Here is an 11,336-nt window from a genome sequence, read left to right as displayed (position 1 = left end):
AATTGCTTTGAATATGTTTAAATACTCGCAAGTTATTCGCAAGCCAAACAAAAACAGTTTTTGAATTAATACAAGACGCAACACTCAAAGGGAGAGCTCAGAACTTGGCACCAAAATTATCTGAAAAGTAGTTATAGGTATTCGAGGTGCATATTCCATTCTTATAAACCATAGTCTAGTATTAAGATACTCTTTTAACATTTTCTAGATACTCTATTTTCGGTTCAAATATCAAATATCTTGAAATCGAGCAGATTGACCACATTCCAGTTCAACATTTCAAATGCGGCGTAATTTCTAAGTGTCAAAATATCCTACGAGTAATCCTTTCCCCATTCTTATTTCGAGCCAATCGAAGCTCTTTCAGTTCAACAAATATGGCCACACTAAAATATACCAAAATTGTAGTGTTTAAATTCCTTAAACTAATCTTTTCATTATTAAAAGAACTTTTATATAATCGAATACTCCATTTTTATATACAGCAAATAGAGGCTTTTCCAGTTAAACCGTTGATTTGGACTTATACTAAAAGATACGTTAATACTATTATATTATCCTCTTCATGTAGTATCTTATGTGTGCATGTATTTATATGGTAACATTATATAAAGCTTTGCAATTCATATTTAAGAAGAAAGTCTTAAGATTCTGTTTCGTATCTTTTTTCTTTGAATACAATTGAAGGAAGGAGTGTTAATTTTAAGATCTCAATCTGATGCATTAGGCATATATATGTATATATACATGTGGAATTTCAAGAATATGCGCTAAAACTAAAACTATCTTTAGAAATATCTATAAACATATATTGATAAAATGTGAATTGCTTGTTTATGCTTCTTATTCATTTAGTTCGTCTGCTTTATAGCTGTTTTCTAGCCAAATCTAGACATTGCTTTTAGCTTTAAAATGCAGCTTGAATGACTAAATTTTGTGGCCAATTTGGGCAACACTTTCGTAACATTTGAAATGGCACTTAACACGTTTGGGCCAATTGTCTGTTGGGCTAAATATGTATTGCATATAAGACTGGGATTGTTTTCAATGCAGACAATTGCCATAATTTGGCTTAGATATGTGTGCATGTATGCCGTGTTGCCACATCCGGCTACATATCCGCATCCGTATAACTGTCTATAGATATTATTGGGCCATGTTCCTGCCGCATAAAATGCGGCAATCGGCACGTTTCAACTTCCCCACACGGTGCCGTGCGGCAGCTTCGGCGTGGCAGAGAGACAGCTTCATGAAATTTCTATACAAAACTCGCAGCCGACACGCGTCGCTTCGACCTTAACCATAAAATGGCGGCGGTGGCAGCGGCAGCGGCAGAGGCAGCGACGCTGTTGACGACAGCTACGGCTAACCAGCCCAGATTAAGCTGTGTGTGCCCAGGCAACTCTCTGCTCCTCTTCTTCTTCTTCTTCTTCTACTTGTTGTTGTTGTTTCTGTTTGGAGATAAAAATGCCATAAAAATCGCCGCCAACGCCCGCAGGTAAAACACACGCAGCAAACCGACAAAAGCCAATAACAACAACAACAACAACAACAACGAGAGCATGAGGAAGAAGAAGAGGAGCAGAGGCGCTGCGATAACGAAGCATGCACACAGCATTCGCCCATTCATTCATTCATTCATACAGCCGTGTATTCGTTTATTCATTTGGACAGCGGACAGGGGGCTTGGCAGGTAGAAACGGACGCACAGACGGACGCACTTGTGGGTGGGCTCTGTTTTTCAACATAAAAGTAGAATAAAAACTCACAACGAAATGAAGCGTGTTAATAAAAAAAAAAAAGTGGTAATGGGGGAAAAAAAAAAGAAGGTTGTCGCGGCACTTTGCACGCGCGCCCTTGCTCTCGCTCGCAGCCGGTAGGATTCGAACCTACGCTCCCAGAGGGAATCTGATTTCTAGTCAGACGCCTTAACCGCTCGGCCACGACTGCTCTTGGCAAGCGAGCGTCTAGTTAGCGGCTTTACGCTACGCATAGCAGCGGCGACGGTGAGGCGAGGCGCGGCAGCGAAGCGGCGACGTCAGCGGCAGCGAAGCGGCGACGTCAGCGTCAGCTAAAAATAAAACATGCGAGCATGTGAGTGCATGTGTGTGTGTGAGTGTATGTGTAAGTTCTTGTTGTTGCTGCTGCTGCTGCTGTTGCTTTTGCGTCGTTTCTCTTGAGACGTTGCGTCGTCGCTCGCACTACAGATAAGATACTTTTTAGACTTTAAGCTTCGCAATGCAATAAAAATAAAACCGTACAAAAACTTATTTACGCTTTACAAACTTTTGTGCTCACTCTCGCACTCGCTATCTCGCTCTCTCTCTCTCTCGCTCGCTCGCTTGCCTGCTCGTTTTTAGTTGTGCCTTAGTTTCGTTTTGTATTTTTTTGTTTTTGTTTTTTTGGCATTTTCATTTCCATTGTTCTGGCAACGCATTAGCGCTGCCTTCTTCTTCTTCTTATTCTTCTTCTTCTTCTTCTTCTTGCTGTATTTATTGTTGTCGGCTTCACGCAAAAATGCGTAGAAACAATTTGTTCATCTTGTGTCTGACCTCTCAAAGTCGTCCCTCCTCTGTCTTCTGTCCCCTCTCCCCTTTCGCCTGACCCCTTCATCACAGCGTGTCTCCAACTTTACGTCGCGGCGTGTCCAACGTAGAAAATCTCTTTGTTCCGTGTCTTAAATGACATGAGTTTGCAGAATTTCCGCAGCAATTTTTTCCAAATACTTTTTTTCTGATATACATACATCTTTATAAATGTATGTATCTATATATGTACAAACATAGATTCATATGCATGTGTATGTATGTACATTCGTGTTGTTTAACTTTCAAGTTTTATGTATATCTACATATTGTATATGCTCTACATTCTGTGATGTTCTCTATTTCGCCATCATTTCGCCGCAAATTCGCTTTATTTGCAGATTCTAGTGCTGATCCAGAGTTACCACCTTGTTCCAAATATGGTGTTTACCTTTATAGTTAACGATAACTTTCTTTTTATTTCTTTTAAAAACATATCCAAATGAAATTTAAAGAATTTAAAACTATGCAAAATATATCAAGAAAGTTCTCTATAACTGATTAACAAGACAATTATTTTAACTATTTAGTAACATATTAAAGAGTTTAAATAATAAGAAACTGCTAAGCTTTTCAAATAACTTTAGTCCTAACACAAAAACAACCAAATCGTCGAGAAAAATCGCATTTTAGCCGAATGCGGAACTCGGAACAGAGTTCTATTAACGCACATCTATATACATATGTACCTCCAGCCGTTTGCATACATATTTTCCTCGTCGGAGATGCCTTAACTTTGAACAGGTTGAAGTGGTTTTCGTGGTTTTGGGTACGATTTCAATTTCAGGCTAAAATTCTCAAGGTTTTTGCCAACTTCAACTTCAGTATTTCCATTAAAATTTCAAATTTTCAAATGCTTGCTCGCTCTTAACTAGGCAAATATGTGCACAATTGTGTTGCCAACTAACCAGACGGCAGCTTTAAGCACCCCCCCCTCCCCCTCTCCCTTTTGAAGGGGCTGGGAGGGAGTATGGGGGCCAGGCACATTTAGCCTTCGTTGTGAACTCATTAAGAGCACATTTTTAGCTTGAAAAGAACTTCGCCTGACTAAACTGTGCAAACAATAACAAACCCATTAGATATTAGTACAAGTATCTGAAGTGCTTTCGGTTCTCGGTAGTCGCGCTTAATGCTTAATTCAACGGATTTTATACCCCTAAAAGCATCCAGTAAACTGGTCTTACTCAATTGTACATTGAATTAGTTCGCATTAAGGGGAATAAACATAAGTTTTGGTTGTATTTGTAGAAAATGAAGTTAGCTTATGTCGGCAGAAAGTACGTGAGGAAAGTATCTGGAATATATATGTTGATATAAACGAAACCCATTTGACTAACTTGCCATAGTTTTTAATAGATCGATTGAGCGAGTTACTAAGGCAACTTATCTAATCAGTTCTATATTCAAATTCCAGGCTAGGGTGAAAATATAGCCGTGTCTTCGTTAAATGTCAGAGGAAACGGAACGGAAGACGGTTTTTGGGTAATTCCACTCTCAAGTGTGGAAAAAACGCGAAAACGTTTGTATGCAACGTTTTGCTTACCATCCGATCGACCTCAAGCTTATTTTCAATGAAATTTGTTCAAATTCATTTCACACTTGTTTCACAATTTTCAGAAAAGCCCAGTCCCGCTTAGTGGAAATGCAAATCAGAGATTTTATAGATAATGTTTCCGTCTTAAAATCAAAAGAATTTTATAGTAAAGATTGAAATAGTCTTTAACTGAAGTTTACCTTCGCGGTATTAGTAATATTTGATAGAAAGTTTTTCATTCAGGCCACTGCACAAAGAAAATGCTGGTTCGAAGTCCCTTAGGCTGTATTAACTCTATTAACTAAGTTAGATTGTAGGTATATATATGTTACTTATACTAAGAATAACTGTAATACAAATGGACATCATTATATTAAGAAATTGGAGATCATTAATATTTAGACTTTCATATAGTTCCGCTGGGATTTGTCATTTAGGAATATGTATTTCGTTTTGAATGTGGAATGTGAAATGTGGAATATCTATCGAGCTTTATATCTATCTATCTGTCTATCTACTTGTCTGTCTGTTTTTCTATCTATCTATCTTTATATCTATCTATCTATATATTTATCCACCTATCTATATATCTATCTATCTATCTATCTTTCTATCTTACTATCTCAATATCTTTCTATCTATCTATCTATATATCTATGTGTCAATCCATCTATCAATCTTTCTATCTATCTATCAATCTTTCTGTGTCTCTATCTATATATCTATCTATATCTATATCAAGATATCTGTCTATCTATCTCTTCACCTACCAATCTATCTTCTGCCTATCTATCTTTCAACCTATCAATCTTTAAGTACATCATATTAAGTTCTTGCAATGTAAACATGTTTTGGGATCTGCATAGAACCCAAATAGTTGACTGTAGGAAGCAGAGGATATTCCACTTTGCAACTGCTTCAAATTACGCTCAAGTATCGACTCTTGAATTAAGCTTAGCTTCTTTTGGTTTCTTACGAATCATCGGTTCTTAAGATGCATCTGAGTGGAGAAGTGTGTATTTGTACTTTGGTCCTTTTTCTCGTGGCTTGTCCTTCGATTAACAATGGCGTCTAATGCGCGCTCCAATTGAGTATCGAGTGCCTTGCGATGATATCAAACATCTTAACTTTCGGATTTTCAATTCGCATTGTTGTTGCGCTGCGGCATTGACCGCAAAACGGGGGATGTTGCGATGATTACAGCGATTGCCCATTTATTTTCTTCTTGTGCTTCTTCCTTTTTTTTCGTTTTGGGGGTTGGTCCTTGTCGGCCTTGTTTGAGTCCTTGGCCAAATGACGTATAAACGATGTGCCAAATCTGGGCCCCGAGATTAGTATGACCAATGGTGCACATAAAAATTTTGATTTGCTTTTTTTTTTTGATATAAATATTGATGCTGTTTATACGTAAATGGGGCTCTAATGGGATTTGTGGCCAGAAGTTGGGCACACTTATTTAATCTAACGGTAAACTAGGGCTATGCTAAGAGCTTTTAGCAAGCTTTTACGGTACATGCTTTGCATTCACACACACACACACACACACACACACACACACACACACACACGCACATAAGCTGTCAATAAAAGAGGGCAATGCTTGTTTGAGGAGCGGGACAGGGGAATTTGACCCTTTCTGTTGTTCGGAAAATTGTTGGCGAGTCAGCATTTTCCCATTACCTTGGCTACAATTTAATGTGAAAAACACAATGCAACAACAACAGCAACAAATCTGTTGCAAAGAGACATTGCCATGCATCTTACGGTCCGTTCGGACGTTCGCCGCATGCCGCAAGCCAAGGAAATGAAATAAATTGCAAATAAATTCAATATACTCGCCAGTGCAATTGTGTATCTGTGTGTGTGTGTGTGTGTGTGTTTGTATGTCTGCGCTCGCATTAGAGATCCAGTAGCAGAGATACATAAATCAAGGCCATAAATGGCAATTGCGCTCGACGCCGACGTCGACGTCACTTTGATTGGGAGCAGGCAGCAGCAGCAGCAGCAGCGTCGTCGTCGTCGTCTTCGCATTGTGATTGGAATTGTATACAATGTATATGTATGTGTGTGTGTGTGTGTGTATTTGCTTGTGCATGCTGCTTGCGCTCTCCTTGTACGTCTCCCACTCCTTCTGCGTTTTGATTTCGCCTTATGCACTGGCTGGCACTTGAGCGTGTCTTGCACTCGCCGCCAACTTGAGTGTGGCTGCCGGAGAGTTTGTGGCGAGACGGGGCGAGATCGTAACAACTTTTGCATAGAGCTTTTGTGCTCTCATTTGTCATGATTTTTTGAATATGTGCCCTACTACCCCTCGCCGCCTTGCATGCGGCTGAGTGAGCGTCGGAGTTTCTGTGTGCGGGGAGAGATCGACACTTGAGCATATTTGAAATTGAGCTTTTGCGCTCTCATTGCGCATTATTTGCCAGAATTTTGGCTACACATATACACATGTATGCATGTATGTATATTATGTGCTGCCCAGGGCAACCGCAACTACTGAGATTCTGTGTGTGTGTGTGTGTGTGTTTAAATCAATCTTTATTAAGCGCGCCCGTTGCCTGCAGTGGCGTCGCGCAATAAAAAACCAAATTGCATTGCCGGCCACTGTACCCAGCAGTTACAACAACAACAACAGCCTGAACCTGTTTAAAGTGCAACTCGCGACGAGTTGTGCTCGTCGCCTGTGCTTCAGATTTCTCCATCACCTAACTTGTTGTTGTTGCTGCAGCTTTTATTTTATTTTTTTTTTTCTCTGTCGTCTTCGGGCTGCAAAAGTCGAGTGGGCTCTTGTGCTCAATTTGGGCCTATGTTGTTGTTGTTGTTGTCAACGCGCATTGCCGGCGCTCACTTATGCGCACCGCCTCTGCCGCGGCCGCTGCTGCGCCAATGCCCGACGACGTCGCGTCGCGCGCTGCGCATATCGCAAAATGCAATCGCAATTAAGTTTTATTTTGTAGCGAGCGCATTTTTTAATTAGCAAACGACGCGGCGTACGCTTCGTGTCGCCAGCGCAGCTACCGCCCCAACCAAAAAAAAAAAAAAGCTTCCCAAGGCGTCAGCTACCGATCCCCGCAGTCGCAGTCGCTGCCGCTGCCGCTGGCACTGCCGTTGCCTATGCTGCCTACGCGCGCGCCGCTGCTAATGATGATGATTGCTCTCTGACTGCTGCCGTCGCATTGTGACGTTGTGTTAGTGATGGCAGAGCGAGAGGCCAACTGGAAAGCTTCGGCATGCACGAAATATACAGTTGAGCGCTGTAACATATGAAGAAAGAACTTTTAAGATAAATTATTTTTGAACCAAATTCAAAAGTTTTATAAAATGAGTATTTAACCATATCGCTAATATGCTTAAATGTAAATTTACATATGTATGTTAACTTGAATATAAAACAGCTTGTACACACACACATCTATGTTAAGTCAACATAGCCTGTTAACGCGCTGTTATGTGTAGAGTCTACATAAGCTGTTATTAGTTTTTTGCTTATGCACACACTCACACATCTATGTTAAGTGTACATGGTCTGTTAACTCGCTGCTATGTAGAGTTTACATAAGCTGCTATATATTTAAGCTTAAGCACGCACGCCTCACGCGCCCATCTCTAGGCTGTATCTTTTTCTGTATCTGCGCATTGCATACGAAAAGTGCACGAAAATTTATTCGCTTTTCGATATTTAGCACCCATGGGGGTACTCGATCGTTGTTGGATCTCGTTGCTATATTTGGCGCACGGCACCCCGCTACACGCCCAACCCCCCTGCGCCACGCCCATGGCCCAGGGAGTGCAACAACTGCGTAAAGCGTAAATAAAATAACAAAATTTTCATATTGATTTCGTTGCCATTTTCAGTTTTATCGTTCGTCACTTTTGCGACGACTGAAACAACAACAACAACAACAACAACAATGAAAAGAACAAGCACAAAATTTGCATTTGACTTTTATTGACATATTCGCATTTTTATTGATCGCTTTAATTTGCATTTCGATTTCAGTCAAAGTTCTCCTTTTATTTTATTTAGCATTTTTTTTCTTGTATATTTGTGTTTTTATTTATTATGCATATTATTTTGTTGTTTTGCGTGCCCCATAAACTGGTTGCAGCCGCCACATGCTGTGCAACATTTGCAATATTTATAAAAATTTTATTGCATTAATTATTTAATTTACGGCTTTCTTTTATGGCATTTAACGACATGAATATTTGCATTCCGTTTGCCCCATAAAATGCATTAACCAAGCCCGATAAACATATTGTTCATATGCACACATATATAGTATATATATACATATATATATATATATATATATATGAAAATATATATATGTATATTTGCGCATTAATGATTGTCTTGTTGATTATTATTGCTTCATTCGCATACATTAGGTAATTTTTTAGCACTCGCAATAATCGCATTGCATCTCGTTTACCAACACTTGCAAGTCGATACTTTTTGCATTTGTAATCGATGCCGCATTGACTGATTGATTGATTCATTTACTCAGCTCTTTGCGCATACAATATGCACAACAGTTGTCATTCGGTGTCATTTTGAATAATGGCACGTTCCACTGGCCTCATTGTTATGACAATTTGCGTGAAAGGAAATGAGTTATTCGCCTTGAGGTTAGGTTTGGCTTGCTTTAAATGAGTAGTTTAATATCATCTTTAGGCTATGGAGAATAGAGTTCAACAAAAGGCATTCCAGAATTAGAAATAGATCTTATTGTGCAATGTAAAATAATACACGTAGCCAATGTATTAGCTTATTTCACTAATGAGCTACATTTAAAGCCCTTTCTTTTAAGTTCCTTCACTTCCAAGTCCTTCTGCTTAAAATGAAGTGAAGAGTTCGAACTCCAGGCTGCAGTTGATATGTTTCTGTGTCCTTATTGAAGATTATATTGGTCTAATTCCTAACTAATATGCAAGCTTGCAAGTAAAGTTTAAATCATATAGAAATATTCAAATATTTATTATTATATTTAGCTGAAAAGGAAGGGAAGGTGATTAGGAAGCCAGAGTGTCAAAATGGACACACTTTTCAATGTTTACTACAGGTGTTCGCCAACATATACTCTATTCTCGTTTGGGTATGTTTGTTCTATATTTTTTTGTCATCAAGCGAACTCTAAAGTTGTCGACGCGCGAATGGGAACAGCAACAGCTGCCACAGCTACCGAGTTGAGGCTTTAAATGAAACTCTCGAGTTTAGTTTTAAAATATGTTCAAGTCGGCAAACACTCTACAAAAGTGAGCACAAATATGCGACATTAGAATTTCGAATGCTAATGGAAGATAGAATAAGGAGCAGAAATGGAATGTTGCCGGAAACCGGACTCTAAAAGCAACGGAGGGAGTCTAATGGAAAAGTTATCAATGAAGTAATTGGAATTGGCTTTTGTCTGGAGGGGAAAAAAGGGAATTGAATAAACCCAAACACGCAGAGCCTTCAGCTATATCAGAGAGAGACCTCCCCAAAAAAAAAGAGAGAGAGAGAGAGAATAATAACAATAATAATAATTGCGATAAGCGAAAACAATATTATCGGAGACTCGTGTACGACCCGGTCCGGCCCGGGCACTTCCTGGCCCTGGACAAAAGTTAATAACTGTGCCGTTAAAGTTACGGCGAGGCCCGTTATTATTTCATGGCTTAAAGCTAACGTCCAGAAAGGCCGCAATGCTGGGAAATTCAGCTCGTAGTCGCATTCGCCTTCCGTGCTCGTTCGTGCAAGCAGAAGACGCTGTTAGAGCGCCGGGGCGAGGGTGAGGGTGAGGGCGAGTGACAAAAGGAAACCTTTGCGGTTAATTGCACCACCATCAATCGCTGGAGGGGTGCGCCGGCGGGTGTAGGACACGCGGGTCAAAGGCAGCGTTAAATGTCAATTGGGCCATTCGGAGGGTTGTCCACGCCGCAACGCCGACCCATTGTCTGTCTGTGAGTCGGAAAACCTGCAAACCAACTGGTATTTGGCTCTAACTGTGATATGTGTGTGTTTAGTTTGTATTTGAGATATATTTACCAGGCATTTCCCGAAGGTTTCCAACGGGCTGATCTCAGAGTCTCTCACTTTGTTATGTAGCCTTCTTGAGGCCTTGGTTCCCCATAAATTGCTTTGAATTCAACACATTGCCTTGCAAGTTCCCAGAAATATCAAGAAATATAATACGATCTTAACTTGATCAGAACTTCTAAAAAGGAAAGATATCTTAAAGTACTTTAAACTGTCCAATAACTGGCATAAACAGGGGCAGTACTCAGAAACTCGAGGAGTTAGGAAGTTTCCAATATATAAAACAGACAATAAACTAAATATCCTTTATAGAGCTAAGCCTCTTTAATATGGCCAGATCTCGAGGAATACAAGAGTTCGAGAGCCCAAATTTGGTATGCAGTTACCTGTGGTCCTTACCTAACTGAAACTAGCTAAACATTTGCCATAAGACCAGCCTACGCTCAGTTATAAGCTGTATAAAAATGATATAATATACATTTCGCACATTCACAGAGTGGATAAACCTAGTCAACAATAGAAAAGAGAGAGACAGAGAGAGAGAGAAGAGAGCTCGATTTAATAACAGTAACTATAACTGTCAATATGCCCGCTGGGCAAAGTGCGGCAACCCCGCACGGAGCACGCCCCTGGCCGCTGGCTAATTAGCTGGCCAAATGTTTTTTGCGCACACGAGCATTTCGCAACAATTGTTGTTGTTGTTGTTTTTTATGGCGAATTGTTGTTGGGGCGAATAAAAAGCTTTTGTACACATTTAAAGCGAGCGAAACGGGCGAGATTTAAAATAAATTATAACGTCATATTCCCAGGGGCGCTTTACGGGGCGCCGTTTGTGTTGTTGTTGCTTTGTTGAGTGCTTTACGCCGCCCTCTTTGGAGCGGCAGCAGCAGCGGGAAGAGAGCCACCCAACCAAACATACACCCACACACGCACACTCAAACACACCCACACACGCACACACGCACACACATATGTCTGAAACGAAGACTTGCGCTCGTCAACGTCGACACGCCAATTCCATATGTTACACCAGAGGTGGGGCGGGAGGGGGCAGCATGCGAGGGGGTGGAGTGTGTAAAGGGTGTGCAAAGCATAGCACATCAACAACACAGCGTCCAACGGCGACGACCGCATGGCATGAATTCAGCTTAACCTCAAACCATTTTGGGGCTACTCTCAATAGCTCTCCACGGGC

The 11,336-nt window shown here is 40.5% G+C and overlaps 1 non-coding gene across 1 annotated transcript; it reads right to left on the bottom strand.

Moving 5' to 3' along the window:
• Positions 1 to 1,868: 1,868 nt before the first annotated feature.
• Positions 1,869 to 1,950, bottom strand: TRNAS-AGA (transfer RNA serine (anticodon AGA)). The gene has a single exon. It is a non-coding gene; the product is annotated as a tRNA-Ser (tRNA).
• Between the last annotated feature and the right edge of the window lie 9,386 nt (positions 1,951 to 11,336).

This window comes from Drosophila virilis, chromosome 5, assembly GCF_030788295.1.
Source record: "Drosophila virilis strain 15010-1051.87 chromosome 5, Dvir_AGI_RSII-ME, whole genome shotgun sequence".
Taxonomy (NCBI): domain Eukaryota; kingdom Metazoa; phylum Arthropoda; class Insecta; order Diptera; family Drosophilidae; genus Drosophila; species Drosophila virilis.
The sequence above is the reverse complement of the archived record's forward strand: the minus strand, read 5'-3'. Positions and strand labels throughout refer to the sequence as shown.